The sequence below is a fragment of the Podarcis liolepis genome, assembly GCF_965112155.1.
Source record: "Podarcis liolepis genome assembly, chromosome: 17".
NCBI classification, from domain to species: Eukaryota; Metazoa; Chordata; class Lepidosauria; order Squamata; family Lacertidae; genus Podarcis; species Podarcis liolepis.
The window spans coordinates 10,235,979-10,252,258 of NC_139571.1; the positions used below are offsets into that span (position 1 = coordinate 10,235,979).

Here is a 16,280-nt window from a genome sequence, read left to right on the forward strand (position 1 = left end):
CTAGCCATCTCTACTCAGAAGGAAGCCCTATTGGATTCAAGTGCGCTTACTCCCAGGTCAGCAGGGTAAGGACATGATAAAGTGACTAACACATCTAATAAATAATAAGAAACCATAAAACCTCTCTCTCTCTTTGCGGGTGAATTGGGTGCACTCTGTGCAGGTGGGGATAGGAGAACCTCTGGGATTGTAGGTCTGGCTGAAGCAAAGGTACAGCGGGCAGGGCTGGCCCACCTTAGCAGCAAGGTGAGGCAGCTGCCTCGGGTGGCAGGATCCACAGGGACAGCAGATCTGGCCACCAAGCGGATACTCTTTTTGGTGGCCAGATCTGCCTCCTCCTCAGCAAACTACCTCCACCGTGGCGCCTCTATAGGGCGCCCCTTGTTCCTGATGTAGATTTTTCTTCTCCGCTTCTTCCGTTTTGTGTTCCGCCTCAGGCGCCAAAACGTCTTGGTCCGGCCCTGACACCAGGCTTCGCCTTGGGCGTTTTCTGCAGCCCGGCTCCTGCTTGCAGGCGGCGCGCATGTTCCCAACATTAGCCAAGCCAAGACATGGGCGAGGGCGCACGGACGAAAGCAAGCAGGCAGGCAGGCAGGCAGGCTGCGCGCTTCTCGCCGCCGCCGCCGCCCTCCCCTCCTTACCCGCTCCGAGAGGGAGTGGCTGGGTGATGTGGAAGGTCGATTGCTGAGGTCTGCAGCGGAAAGGCAGCCCGGGCACACCTTCCTCCTTTCGCCAGGGAGGCTCCGCTCTCGTGCGCGCAAGCCAGGAGCTGCCGCTGCCTCCAAAGACTCCGACATCCGGCTGGGGAGGCGGAGAAGCAACTTCCAGCAGCAGCTGCGGCAGGAAAAGCCCCAAAAGGCTCCGCGCCCCCCGCAGCAAAAAAGGTAACTTTGCGTCTTCGTTGTGATTATTTTTGCTTGCTCATTCATCCTGAGGGAGTTGGGAGTGCTGTTTGTTTTTTGCAAGGGGTGGCGGCGAGGCAGCTCCTCCCTGGGAGACCAAAGGCGAGGTGATGCCAAGACAGGGCTTGGGGGGTTGCGTCGCGCAATAGCGCAGCCGGCTTTGGACCTACCCGCCTTCCCTGCGCGCTGGTGGAGAGCCGCCTTGCCCGGGAGAGAAACGCCTCTTTGGAGAGTCTTCGGGCTGGATCCGCCAGGCGCAGCCGGAGGAGAAAAGGCGTTGGTTTTTGGGGGCAGCGGAGGCGAGCTCCGGATTAGCGATTATGTGGGCGCGCGGGTTTTCTCCCCTAATAATAATAATAATAATAATGCGGTTAGTGGGGAATATTTGGGCAGCACGATTTAGAGACCAAAGATAAAGAGATCAGGAACGGGTGCCTGAATGGCATTGTCTTTATTTTGAAGCTGGGGGTGCGTTGGCCAGCGAGGTTTCCGTGCCACCCCTCTTTTTGGAAAGGATGCAGGAGGGAGATTAATTCTGCCCCTGGACAATGTTGGACCCAGTTCAGCACCTGAGTCAAGAAACAAAGGCAGTGTGGGCTTTACTCCAAAAATGAAGGGGGTATGAGTTGGCCCCTCCTTTTTAAAAAAAACAACAAAAAACCAGCCTCTTCTATGCTTTTGGCAGCAGCCGGGATGTGCGGAGACCAGCAGGTGACAGTGCTTATCACCTGCCGAATCCAGCCCCATGGTGCATAGAGGTTCACCTGCTGAGTTCTGTCGCGAAAGGCGCAGGAGCAGGACGTGCCTGGCCTCTTGTGATTAGTTGGCAACCGCTTCCTATAGCTAGGAAGGTGGTTTCAGGAAGTTGAACATCTGATGCTCCTGGCAGGTGGCCAGAACTTGCTAGGCAGTAGCAAGCTAAATATGTATGTAAATATATAAGTTCCAGGCCGTGCTCGCTGGGGTGGGCAGGGCACCTGCAGAACTGAATGCCTCTTCCTGGCTTTCAGTAATTCAAAGGGGCATTCCCAAAGCCAGGACAGCTTGGGTGGGGTACACAGATAAGCCAATGTAGGTCTAGGTTTATGCATCTTTTTCGTTACCCTATATTGCAATTGGCATTTAGGGCTTTGACTTTTTAAAATTCCTCATTGAGGTGCTTTCCAGATGTTGTCAACCCCAACCAGCATGGCCAAAGCTCAGGGATGATGGGGAGAGGTTTTGTAGCCTGGCATTATCTGGAGGGCACCACGATGGGCAAGGCTTGGCTACAGCTTGAGAGCAGTGTTGCCATGCACACATACAAAGGCCACGATGGCAAATTCGAGAAGTATTCAATCATTTGTTTATTTGTTTTATTAAAGCCCAACAAAATAAGCCCAAGTCTAAGGCCTTCTTAATAGGTAAAGGGACCCCTGACCATTAGGTCCAGTTGTGGACGACTCTGGGGTTGCGGCGCTCATCTCGCTTTACTGGCCGAGGGAGCCGGCGTACAGCTTCTGGGTCATGTGGCCAGCATGACGAACCTGCTTCTGGCGAACCAGAGCAGAGCACGGAAACGCTGTTTACCTTCCCGTCGGAGCGGTACCTATTTATCTACTTGCACTTTGATGTGCTTTCGAACTGCTAGGTGGGCAGGAGCAGGGACCGAACAACAGGAGCTCACCCTGTCATGGGGATTCAAACCGCCGACCTTCTGATTGGCAAGCCCTAGGCTCTGTGGTTTAACCCACAGCGCCACCTGCATCCAAGTCTAAGGCCTTCTTACCCAGGTGTTAAAGCTGCATCTGCATTGTAGCACTTCAGACAGTATGTGAGGTTTTGGAAAACTTGACTATCCATAATAAAAATAAATCCCTGAATGTCCAAACCCTGTCTGTTGGTCGAGAGGGGGGAGGTGTTCTAACTTAGCATCCTTCTGCGTTTGAATGGAGAAGCATTCTGTCATTCATTCCCCCATCTGCTGGCAGAAGTGGTTGTGGCTGTTTACTAGAAAGGCATGTTGCACCTGCCATGTTCCTGGCGTTGTGATCAGGTTCAAATTAAGCCCTGTTACCGTTTGATAACCATTTGATAAGTTGGGCTACCTGCACAATACACACTCTCATTTTACCTCGCTGCCCCCTCCCTAAATTACGGGGTCCTTGCCGCAGGATCACATTCACCCGGTGCTATACCAGCTGCACTGGCGCCCAGTGGAGTACAGGATCAGGTTTAAGGTGCTGGCTTTAACCTTTAAAGCCCTATATGGCCTAGGACCCTCGTACCTACGGGACCGCCTCTCCTGCTATGTCCCACGGTGGACCTTACGGTCTTCAAATAAAAACATCTTGGAGATCCTGGGCCACAGGAAGGTTAGGCTGGCCTCAGCCAGAGCCAGGGCTTTTTCGGCCGTGGCCCCGATCTGGTGGAACGCTCTGTCACAAGACACTAGGGCCCTGGGGGACTTGACATCTTTCTGCAGGGCCTGCAAGACAGAGCTGTTCCACCAGGCCTTTGGCCAGGGCACAGTCTGACCCCCTCTCTCCTTCTGTAATCCTCATAGAACTCTAGCCCAATGGTTGCCATTAATTTGACTCTGAATTGATTTTAGAATGTGTTTCAATTAATTGACAGTGATTTTATGTAAACTGTGCTATTTTCACTGTTGTTAGCCGCTCTGAGCCCAACTTTGGCTGGGGAGGGCGGGATATAAATAAATTATTATTATTATTATTATTATTATTATTATTATTATTATTATTAATGCACAGTGGAGCATTCCATTGTCAGTCATAGACAAATGTGCACAGCAGCCTTCAGCTACTTCTTGCCATGGAAGCTATCTGTGGCAATAAGGAAGGCCTGGATTTTGGTTAGACTCCAGCCGTGCAGAGGGAGGGGGGCTGCTTTTCACAGCATGGCCCTGTGACACTTTTTGACACTCAGGTTTTGCCACTGGTTTTTTGCTCAGTGGCAATCCAATTTAATTATCTGCTGTGGAGCTAAGCAGTGTCCTGGGGGAACCAGTCTTAAACAGTTAGCACTAATGACTATGGGCAAGGGTCCACAGTGCCTCTCATCATGGCAAATGTTGTGCGTCCTTCCGGCAAGCAGGATGAACCTCAGACTTCCAGCCTTGGGGGCTGGAGAAGCAGTCAGGGGATTGCCCTGCAGTTGCAAGTCCACAGTTGGAAGCACACTGGGCTTGCTTTCCTTCTGCACTCCTGAAGCACATGTTGCAAGCTTCTCAGAAGCACAGCAGCCGAAAGTTAAGCCCTGTCCATCATATCCCAGAAAGGAAGGCCAGGTCTTCTAGTTTGGCTTTGCCTTCCTGAGGCCTTCAAGCATCCCCACAACTGCAGCAAGGTAGCATAAAATGTAAGGGGCGGTCCTTGTCTCCCTTTCCGGCTCCAGATTTCTATCCTGCCTGTCGGGACCAGTTTCCTCATCAGGCAGTGTGCAGAAACACTCACACAAAACCAACAATTTAAAATCCACAACCACACCTCTTTTAAATGAGCAGTTAATCAGAATTAACGAAAATCAGATTGAATAAAGGCATCATGAGAGTTTCCATGCTCCAAATGTGCAACACAGTTCTACCAATGCAAGGGGTTGTTCTCCAAAATGCAGTGTTTTAATCTGGTTTTACCTTGTTTTTGATTTTAATTATTTGTGGATGTTTTAAATACTTGTTTTCAAACCCCCCCACCCCAATAATTTCTTTCTTTTCTTTCTTTCTTTCTTTCTTTCTTTCTTTCTTTATCCACCTTGAGGTTTTATTACAATCAAGAGGCATGTAAAATAAAAATAGGGACAAGATCCCACCCTTTGGGGTAAGGGGCTTGGTGACCACAAATTTTTGGCCGGGCACCCAAACCAGTAAAAGGTTTTAGACTATGGCTGTAGGATTCAGAAGAGCTAAATGGACAACATGTATCAACGACAGTACAGTCGTACCTTGGTTGTCGAACGCCTTGGTACTCGTCCGTTTTGGCTCCCAAACGCCGCAAACCCAGAAGTGAGTGTTCCGGTTTGCAAACGTTTTTCGGAAGCCAAACATTCAGCGTGGTTTCCAAATGAATGCAGGAAGCTCCTGCAGCCAACCAGAAGCTGCGCCTTGGTTTTTGAACGGTCCCTGGAGTCGAACGGACTCCTGGAACAGATTAAGTTCGACAACCAAGGTTCCACTGTACTGTATAACCCTTGGAGATCTGTTGGAAAGACCTGTCTGAAACTCCTTCATTGTGCCATGAGAAATCTCTGAAGGTTCATAGGAGGGCCATCTACATAAATTTCTGCCCCCTGGCCCTGAGGTTAGCTATATTTAGGCCATATAGTTTTGTTCTCTCAGGTATGCACTCCGAAGGCTTAATTTGGTTGCAGGTGTTTAATATTATTATAACTGACTATACAGCTTTATAGCTGTAGGATTATTTTTAACTGTGTTTCTTGTTGAATTGTTGTACTTAGGCTCCCTTTACAACATCCTGGGCCTCTGTATAAATGAACGTTGTGCACCAATTTGGTTATCCTTTTGGCGCTGGGTGAAGACCTGTTAGATGATGTACTGAGAACAGTTTGGATCTTACTTGGCTCTGGTTTTAATATCTGTTTCTGTTGTTTTAAAGTTTGCATTTTTGCTCCTGATTTTCATTTTTAAAGGATTGTTAGGTGTTCTGGGAGTCATTCACAGCTGAAGCGTGGGACAGAAATGTGTAGAATTAATTTCAAAACACACACACACAATATATATATGTTCAGCTCTTTGAAATGCACTGTTCCCAAGATACTTTGCAAATGCAGATTTACTATTTACGTAGCACTCCCCTATGGTGAAGGGACGCAGGTGGCGCTGTGGGTTAAACCACAGAGCCTAGGACTTGCCGATCAGAAGGTTGGCGGTTCAAATCCCCGCGACGGGCTGAGCTCCCGTTACTCAGTCCCAGCTCCTGCCTACCTAGCAGTTCGAAAGCACATCAAAGTGCAAGTAGAAGGTAAACGGCGTTTCCGTGCGCTGCTCTGGTTCGCCAGAAGCGGCTTAGTCATGCTGGCCACGTGACCTGGAAGCTGTACGCCAGCTCCCTCAGCCAATAAAGCAAGGTGAGCGCCGCAACCCCAGACTCGGCCACGACTGGACCTAATGGTCAGGGGTCCCTTTACCTTACCCCTATGGTGATTTATACATTGTCAGCAGTTCCTAAAAAATGTGAGGATGCTCCAACCAGTATTGTTCCTGCATGTCCTTCTGTTGCCCATAATATATCCAAAGCTGTAGTACAGTATACTTGTAAGTTACTAGATGCTAGAGACAAACAGGGAAGGGCAGATTCATTCCAATCTGCCTGGACCAAATGTTGAATTAGATAGATAATAATTTTTAATAATAATTTTATTATTTATGCCCCACCCATCTGGCTGGAGATCTTCTTATGTTCTTATAGAACAATTTAAACCAGTTCCAACTCTTCTGCCCCACTGGCATTCCTGCTTAATCTCCTTCCCAGATCCCTGCACATAATTTCTGCTTACAAAAACCATTTCCCCACCAAATTCACCTTCTCACAATATTTCCCCCCTCATTCATATTATGCCACCATTTCGATGTTTCTGCAGATCAATCCAGAATGCACCTGTTCCCCTGATGATGTGTTGAGCCTCATTTGCAGCTAAAGAGAGAGTTATGTATTGAAGTTCTCACCCTGGCCACCAGGGGTATTGTGTATATCGTTTTGACTCAGGTCCACATAAGTTAATTTAGGTAGGAAACCCTGGGTTGTTGTTGTTACAAGGCTGACAGCTGGCTGCCTATAAAAGCAGGCCGGCTAAGCCATAGCTGTCAACCGTCCCTTATTTGGCGGGAAAGTCCCTTATCCCAGCGCTGTGTCCCGCTGCTGTCCCTTATTGATGATGTCCCTTAAATTTCCCGGGTTTCAAAGGAAGCAGCTCCTCTCCCTCCCTGCCTGCCTGCCGGCCAGGGAGGAGAGAGGCTCCAACTGTGTTGCTTGGCTGTGTTGCTCACCCAATAAGAAGTCTAAGAACGACTGTGGGGTGGAGCTTGCATGCCTTGTGCCAATCAAATCGGCCGCGTTGCCTGGGGACTCGCCTTTGCTCAGCGCTTCCCAGCGGAGAGGTGACGGTGGTTTTCCTTGCTGCATCCCCTTTGCCGGGTTGCTGCACTGTGGGAACCACCGCTTGAGGCTTCGTTTGGCTGCTGGCTGGGCTTTCTGCCTTTGGGTTGGAGGGGCTCAGAAGTTGAACATACCTGTGCTGGGAAAATCCCTTATTTTGGCTGCTGATCCCTTATTTTCGAGGCTGCTGGTCCCTTATTTTTAAATCTGTAAGTTGACAGGTATGGGCTGAACTGTTCAGTTCAGTTCCAGCTTACTCTAAAGAACCATTTGGAGAAATCTCTGTGTCGCCTGCTATGTCCACTCACAACTTAATAGAGGGGAACCGTAGGGCTTCTTCCGATCTGCTTTGTTCTGCTTGTCACTGCTTCTCCATGATAAGGCTTTGTTGGATAAGGCACAGGAGAGCAAGAGGTGTGGCAAGAGTGGCACAGTCCAGGTCAGCCCTGGCTCAAAGAGGGTTGCACATACTCTGCTTCCTAGAAAAGGGACTAGCCTATTTTTGACAGAGAGCTCACATTTCAAGGTCTCCCTTTCTGTGCTCAGAAGAGAGCAGACCTATTGCTTCATGTTGTTATGGAGGAGCAGGCAGGAAATGAATCCTGCCTGCTCTTTTTGCAATATTGCTTTGCACATAGCCTGAGAACAAAATAAACCTGCCCTTCTCAGCCTTGCCCTATGCATGTACAGTACTGTTGTAACTTGATTTAGGTGCTGCACTTACATAGGTTATCTTTTTCTGAATGCTGTTCAGTGTTTGTACTTGGGATTGGAGGCAGAAGAGGCAGTACGTTTTCCTATTAGTGCTCTGTGTGTATAAGAAGCCACAAGTGCCTGCTCTGCTGCAGAATCATATGAGCGTCTCTGGATTCACCAGTGGAAGTTGCAAGTTGGTCGGTAAAGGAAAAGGGACCCCTGACCGTTAGGTCCAGTCGTGGACGACCCTGGGGTTGTGGCGCGTATCTCACTCTATAGGCCAAGGGAGCCGGCATTGGTCCGCAGACAGCTTCCGGGTCATGTGGCCAGCATGACTAAGCCGCTTCTGGCGAACCAGAGCAGCACACGGAAACACCGTTTACCTTCCCGCCAGAGCGGTACCTATTTATCTACTTGCACTTTGACATGCTTTCGAACTGCAAGGTTGGCAGGAGCAGGGACCGAGCAACGGGAGCTCACCCCGTCGCGGGGATTCGAACAGCCGACCTTCTGATCAGCAAGTCCTAGGCTCTGTGGTTTAACCCACAGCGCCACCCGCGTCCCTTGCAAGTTGGTGGCCTAACCTTATTGGGGGTCTTTGATGAGGAGTTCTCAAATGACCCTAGCTTGTTTCCTGCAAGGCACATCTTCAAACAAGCCAGGAAGCATCTTAGGAAAAGGCAAATAATTTTCCCACCCTTCCCCAGAACTTGCTGTCCTGCCTGCATGGGGTTTTTTTAAACCCAAATTCAGACTCTGAGAAACTGGAACAGGTGCAAAGCTGTCACTTCTACAGTAGTGAGAACAGGTGGACATAACAAAACCAAATTAATTAGCCAGTAAGTTGCCGTTGGGGTAGAAATAAGATGCAATTACTTTGAGGGGAAAGGATAAATTTGAAGGTGCCCACAGCTGCTGGAGTGTGGTGGCAAACTGAATTTCAGTAGGGAGAAATACAGCATTCTGCACTTAGGCAAGAAGAACCAGATGCGGGACATTTGGCTTACTAGTTGTACATGTGGAAAGGATCTAAGGGGTCTTAGTAGACCACAAGCTTAACATGAGTCAACAGTGTGATCAGGGCCAGATTTAGGTTTGATGAGGCCCTAAGCTACTGAAGGTAATAGGGCCCTTTATATGTCCAGCTGCCCTTTGTCAACAACAAATTGTCGCTGTTTTTTTTGTGTTGAATACATGCTATATGGTAATTTATGGACCTAATAGGTATCTAAAGCCATTTGCACATAACGAATAGGAGCCTACACAACACAAAACACTGTTACTGTATGTAGGTTTTATTTTATTTGGTTTTTATCTTATATTTTGGAAATGTACATCCAGGGGTTTTTTCCTTTAATTTTTTTGGGGGGCCCCAAGAGAGTGGCGCCCTAACCTATAGCTTGCTTAGCTTATACGTAAATCTGGCACTGAGTGTGATGCACAGGCAAAATAAGCTAAAGTAATGCTATTCTAGACTGCATCAACAGATGTATTGTGTCCAGAGCGAGGGAAGTAATGGTGCCTGTATTCTGCCTTGGTCAGACCACTCCTGGAATACTGTGTCCAGTTCTGGGTGTCACAATTTAAGAAGGATCTTGACAAGCTGGAAAGTGTGCAGACAAGGGCAATCAAGATGATTGAGGGTCTGGAAACCAAGCCTTATGTGGAACGATTGAAGGAGGTCTGGGTATGTTGAGCCTGTAAAAGAGGAGATGGTGTGATGGCCATCTTCACATATCTAAAGGGCTTCCACATGGAAGATGGAGCAAGCTTGTTTTCTCCTGCTCTGGAGGGTAGAACTCAAATGAATGGCCTCAAATTACAAGGAAAGAGATTCCGAGTAAATATTAGGAAGAACTTTCTGACAGTAAGAGCTGTTTGACATTGGAACAGACTCCCTCGGGAGGTGGTGAACTCTCCCTCATTGGAGGTTTTTAAGCAGAGGTTGGGAGGCCATCTGTCATGGGTGTTTTAGTTGAGATTCCTGCATTGCAGGTGGGGTGGACTAGATGACTCTTGTGGACCCTTCTAACTCTATGATTTTATGATTCTATGACTCTCTTTGCCTGCCTCTTTCCTTCATTTCATGTACATGTCCTGCTGCTGTTCATAATAATAATAATAATAATAATAATAATAATAATAATAATAATATTTATACCCTGCCCATCTGGCTGGGTTTCCCCAGCCACTCTGGGCAGCTTCCAACAGAATATTAAAATACAACAGTCTATTAAACATTAAAAGCTTCCCTAAACAAGGCTGCCTTCCGATGTCTCCTAAAAGTCTGGTAGTTGTTGTTCTCTTTGACATCTGGTGGGAGGGAGTTCCACAGGGCAGGTGCCACCGCCAAGAGGGGCTGAATCGTCTGTTGTCTTGAGGGGATGCAGAAGATCATTTCAGCTGTGCTCTCTTAGAATTGCAGGCTCAGATCACGGTCTTTTTGAGAATCATTTCATTGAAAGGCAGGCAGCAAATAATCTAATTAAACAATAGAGCATTTTGAGTGCACTCACAGCTGCACGTCGGAGCCCATTCTTTGCATGGAGAAGGCCCTAAGTTTGACCTGAGCATTTTGGGTAGCAGGGCTGAGAAAGTCCTCTGCCTCGGGATTCTGACGGCCACTGCAAGCGCCAAGCTGGATGATGAACCAACATTAGTCTAACTTAGTATAAAACAACGTCATAAGTGCAGAGCACGCAGGACCCGGTTCATCTTTATGCAGACTCATCATGCAGTCATTCATGCATTCGCCTAGATTACATAATGTAGTCTGATTATCATCATGGAAAATACTGTACATTTTCCAGCATTCAACCTGTGAGCTCCCAGGGACACTGTTTGCATGGTGAGGACTAGAGCAATGCATTCCTTTTTTAAAAAAAACCTATTTTTTAAATAACACGAGTCTGAGAGGCATCCAGTATTAAATTAGGCACTGTACTGACTTTCTCTCCGGGATTAACCAGGAATACCTTTTTAGATACATCACCCGGGTCCCATGAGGGCCCTTGCATTGCAATCCTATACATAGCTGCATAGGAGCAGAGTCCATTGAGTTCAATGGAATTTACTGCCATGCACATTTATATGCCCACAGACCTCAAGAGGCTTCCTGACTTTGGAATTTGGAATTCTGTCCTCTGGAAATTTGGGTTTTGTTTTTAATTTTATCATGTACCAGATGGCAGTGTGATTCTGTAAAGTTTTTTAAAAAAACTATTTATTTGTAATTGGACACATCAAACAGCATGCCTCTGGGTTTTTAAAGAGGATGATGCGTGGTTCTGTCACACCAAAGTGCCACAAGAACCCAGTTGGTGCTACAATAGTTGTGCATTGTTCTCATAACAGATACTCCAAAACCTAATTTTATTTTAAAATTCATATCCTGTTCTTCCTCCTGAAGGAGCCAGATTTTGTGATAAATCTTACAGCTCTCGGAATGCGTGTTCCTCTTCCCACTATGAATCCTTCGTCCTTGTTTATTTTTTTCCTCCAGTTTACCTTATCTGTATACAAGAACCCACCCCTCCTCAATCAAAAAGTTAGTTTGTGCTGCCATATGCCAGCAAGTTGCTTACAGTGTTGCACATTCTCAGCAGCGCAGGTTTTGTATTTATTGATTAAAAAGAAAATACCCCATTTAAACCTTCCCCACCCCAGTTTGTGCTGATGCTGAGATCTCCAACCCCTCTGGCTCCCTGTTCCTCTCTGTGATGTGCGGGAGGTGATGAAGCAGCAAGATTATCACAGCGCTGAGCTGTGCCGTGTTGTTGCCAAGAAAAGACGGATCTGCGTGGCTAGTTAAATTGACTCCCATTCCCTACTGCAGCACTTTTCCGCAGGTTTGTGGCTCTTAAGTAATGTATCTGGGAACACCTCACGAGGAACAGTTAACATCTTACCCGTACTTAAATGTTCTAATTATTACAGTGGTTAATGATTCCGCGGGGTGTTCAGCGTGGCTCACATTCAGCAAAAGTTAAAATATTATTCTGTGCTTCACAGTGCTCTAAAAAGCCGCATTTTAAAAAGGTGCGTTTGTCCCTTGCACTTTGCTTGAAGAGGAGGGGATGGGTCAGGTCATTGGTTGAGCCTGAACTTATCCTGGCAATTGCACAAGCAGAGGACAGAGAATAGTGAATGCAAGTGAAGTGGTTAAAAGAGCCAATGGAACACAATACATATGCAAGTATGGAAGATGGAAAGGTTTGTTTAAATGGTCTTCTTTTTTTCTTCTTTTTAAAAGTTTTTTTATTCAAAATTAAAACAAGACATATTATCCAAGTACATATCATCCTTGTTTCCCCCCCATTTTTCCTCCCTCCCACACCCTCCCACACAACCCCCCCCGCCCCCGCCCCCCCCCCCCGTCTTCCCTCAGTTCCAGTCTTTGGTTTCTCTGAGACTGCTGTTTTCTGCATGTTACAAAGTTGTATAGATCCTCAAACTATTTAGCTGATTATTTTCAATAAAAAGTTTGTGAATGTTTATTCAAAACCTGCCAAGGAGTCCAGTTCACTTTGTTGCGTCTTCAGATACTTTGTAAAGGGTTCCCATTCATCCTTAAAGTCACAGTTATCCTTGTCCAGTAGCTTATATGTCAGTTTTGCCAGTTCTGCATAGTCCATCAATATTTCTTGCCATGATTCTTTAGTTGGGGATTCTTCAGTCTTCCATCCTTGTGCTACCTGAACTCTCGCAGCTGTTGTCGCATGCTTGAAGATGTTTTTCAGCTTTTTTGGCAGGTCTTTCCCTACAATCCCCAACAAAAATGCCTCGGGTTTTTAAACAAATGTTAAATGGAACATTTTCTTCAATTCATTGTATATCATTTCCCAAAATTTTTTAATTACCTTACAATCCCACCACATATGATAAAATGTCCCTTCCTTTTCCTTACACTTCCAACATATATTTGAACTAGTTTTGTACATTTTCCCTAACTGCTCTGGTGTTGTGTACCATCTATACATCATCTTCATGTAATTCTCCTTCAGTGGGGAACAATCTGTAAATTTTAAATCAGTTTTCCATAATTTTTCCCAATCTTCCATCATAACGTTGTGACCTACATCTTGTGCCCATTTAATCATAACTGATTTTACCTCTGTTTAAATGGTCTTCTAACAAATCCAGCACTTCTCACCAACTGTGCATGCGCAAGTCTGTTGAGCCCTTTAGTTTTCTTCAAAAACACCAGCCACCTCAAGCCATCCTCTGCAGTCAATCTTCAGCTCCCAAACACCAAAAACCCAGAAGTAACTGCTCCGGTTTTCTAACGATTTTTGGAAGCCAAATGTCTTCCAAGGCACATTTTTTATTTTTTCCCATTGACTTTGCAGCCAGCCATTGATCCTCGGTTTTTGAACTTTTCGGAAGCTGAACGGTCTTCCGGAATGGATTAAGTTCAAAAACCGAGGTTCCACTGTACAATGATCTGTGTTGATGATGTAGCAGATTGCTCTTCGTCTCACATTTATTTATTTCATTACATTCACGTCTTGCCTTTCTTCCAAAAAGCCGGGGGTGGTGTTCTGCCCCCTCCCATTTTATGCTTACAATAACCTATGAGGGAGGTTAGACTGGGAGCTGGGAGCTGGCCCAAGAAATGGCCCGGCGAAGATTTGAACCTGGGTCTCCTCAGTCCTCGTCTGATGCTCTAGCTGCTCTTGTTGGCTGTTTTAATCAATACTTGACTCGTCTTTTCAGACTCAGGCTGGATCTAGACACATCAAATAAGCGTTTCAGGAAAACGCATTGTAAACCTCATAGTGGAAAATCACATTGGCGAAAGATGGGACTCCACAGCGCTCTCTGGTGTCACAGTGTTATAACACATATAAAACGCTTTTTCTTTACTAATGTAGCTGAGTCCCTGATGTCTCTCCATGTCTTATTTCCTCAGTCTATTCCCCCCCCATCACCCAGTTTGTAGCCTCCCTCCCTTCTTTCAAGCCCTCTCTTGTCTTACATGCCTCTCTTTCATTCCTTCTCCTTCTTTCTTCTCTGCATTTTGCCCCTCAGTCAGCTTCTGCAATACTCTGGGGGTTAACTATATTAATTATATACTTATGTATATAAGAGGGTGCCCATATTGTTTTGATTTTGAAGATGAATGGCTTTGGATGGGGTCAATGGTGATTTTATTCTTAATAGAAAAATGGTAAAAAAAATTGACATTTCCTTGCTTCCTCCCCCCCCCGCTCACCCCCAGAATACATTAGGATTGAAATTGGTTTGGTTCCGGTTCAGGCCAATGAAGCTTTTCTAACAAATTTAGAACACAGAATCATTCCAGTATAAAACACATCATTCATATTTACTTATTTATTTATTCATTCATTGTACTTACAGCTCATCCGACACCAAATGCCCCAGGGCAGGTTACAAGAAGATCCTAATTAAAAATAAGTATAATTGACATTAAATGAAACCATAAATAATGATGCTGATTTGCCTCCAACATTTCTCCAATGAAGATAGGGGTGTCCTAGGAAAAAGCGGGACATTTCAGAATAAAATAAGTAGCTGAAACGGCTTCTGTAAATCCAGGACTATCCCTGGAATATAGGGACACGTGGAGGGTCTGTCAGAGATGTGGAGTGACTTTTATGAAGTGATAATAAAAGTGAACCAGGAATACTTAGAAACTGAATCTGGGTTCTCACATACAAAACATATGAAAGGATTCTTGCAGTGCAGAGATGATTTAGTGGCGAACTGGTAGTAAAATGTGAAGTGCAAAGTATCTTATCTCATTCTTGTCAGTCAGTAGAACTACTTACTGGTAGCTGAGTCCTTCTATTCAGCTGGTTATTTAGATGAATCTTAGTATGAGGGATTTAGTTGGTAAGAGTCGGTTCCAAACTTAAAACTTGTGGGGGAACTCAGTGCAGAATTCGGGGCTAGAGGCTGCCTGTGTCCCAGGTTTTCTTTGGCCCTGAACTGGATGTGTTCAGAAACGCTGGAATCAGTAGGCCTGGGTGCTGATCAAACTTGGGGAACTGGAAAGGTAGCTTTTCTGAGCAGCACTTTGCCACAGAGAGCTAAACCTGTCAGGCTGGTTGGATTGCGTGTCTGCGCTATGGGAAGCCAGCCCAGAGAGGAAGGACCAGGTAAGGCTCAGGTGTATCAGTGCGCTCATACACCTGCATCACTAGCATACTGGGAAGGCTGGCTAGCCTAAAATATAACTGTGAGTAGACAGTAATGGATAAGAAGATTAAATAGTTCAATAATTATTATTTGGAACCAGGGCCGGATTTAGGTTTGATGAGGCCCTAAGCTACTGAAGGTAATGGGGCCCTTTATGTGTCCAGCTGTCCTTCAGTATGCCCATTACCTTTCTAGTGAGAGAAAGTCTGTTAGCTCTCTCTCTTCCAGTTCTTCTTCACCTTGCTGTTCACCCCCCAGTTCTTCCCAACTTTTGTCTTCAGAACTATGCCCCTCTGCAAACCACTGTTCCAAATCTATACTGACCTTCTGCTCCTGGGCAGCTTCAGCATCCTGGTCAGGGGGAGGGGGAGGCTCCCAGCGTTCCTCATCAGAGCAGTACTCCTCAGCCTGGTCTCTGACACCAAGTGAAGATGCCTGGGCACCAAGATGGTGCGTGATGTCTCCACCATCTAGAGGTGCATGCCTGGGGATCCTTGGATCTTTTCACCCACCCTGTAGAACTCTGTCAGTTACAATTTATCTGCACAATCAGAATGAATTTCAGGAACCCCAAAATCGTATTGAAAGATAAGACTTTTGTGCCGTCTGGCCCCAAAAGGAAACTAGACGTTCTGTTTTGGTGGCTGTAAATGTAGTTCAAGGAGCCATTTTGCACCCAGCTTATATATCTGAGTTTCCAACACTGGCCAGTGACTCTGTTCACAAACAGCCATCAGTCAATACCTTTCCCTGAGGCAGTGGAGGTGAGGCTTTGCCTAAGGAGAAGCAGTATAAAAAAAGGTAAAGGACCCCTGACAGTTAAGTCCAGTTGCAAACGACTCTGGGATTGCGGCACTCATCTTGCTTTACAGGCCGAGGGAGCCGGTGTTTGTCCACAGGCAGCTTTCCGGGTCATGTGGCCAGCGCTTCTGGCGCAACGGAATACCGTGATGGAAGCCAGAGCTCTTGGAAACGCCGTTTATCTTCCCGTTGCAATGGTACCTATTTATCTACTTGCACTGGTGTGCTTTCAAACTGCTAGGTTGGCAGGAGCTGGGACCGAGCAATGGGAGCTCACCCCGTTGCTCGGAATTTGAAACGCTGACCTTCTGATCGGCAAGCCCAAGAGGCTCAGTGATTTAGACCACAGCGCCACCCGTGTCCCGGAGGAGAAGCAGTATAGTGACAGCTAATTTCATAAAGAAATATTCTGTTATACCTGAGCAGGGTTCTCCTCATCTTCCAACTGTCTTAGGTGGCCGTAGTCATGCCAGGGTGGGGCTCCTTCTGGGTGGATGTTCAAACACAGCTGTTTGCTATTTAGGATGTGTCGAGATGTGTCATAGTTTGGAGGGGGGAGTTGCACTCGCTTTCACAACAGGGAAGAACTCGGTGACTCCTTCTGTGT

The 16,280-nt window shown here is 46.5% G+C and overlaps 1 protein-coding gene and 1 long non-coding RNA gene across 2 annotated transcripts in view; one reads left to right on the plus strand and one right to left on the minus strand.

Moving 5' to 3' along the window:
* Nucleotides 1-669: 669 nt before the first annotated feature.
* RAB3D (RAB3D, member RAS oncogene family) overlaps nt 670-16,280 on the plus strand; it is a 31,300-nt gene continuing 15,689 nt past the window's right edge. The window contains exon 1 of the mRNA XM_083483233.1: nt 670-884. The gene's annotated coding sequence lies outside the window, so the exon portion shown is untranslated. The remainder of the gene's footprint in view (nt 885-16,280) is intronic.
* On the minus strand, nt 12,939-16,179 carry LOC310697045. The gene is made up of 4 exons (XR_014520901.1): nt 16,092-16,179; nt 14,070-14,114; nt 13,689-13,769; nt 12,939-13,439 (listed from the first exon to the last, which is right to left on the minus strand). It is a non-coding gene; the product is annotated as an uncharacterized lncRNA (long non-coding RNA).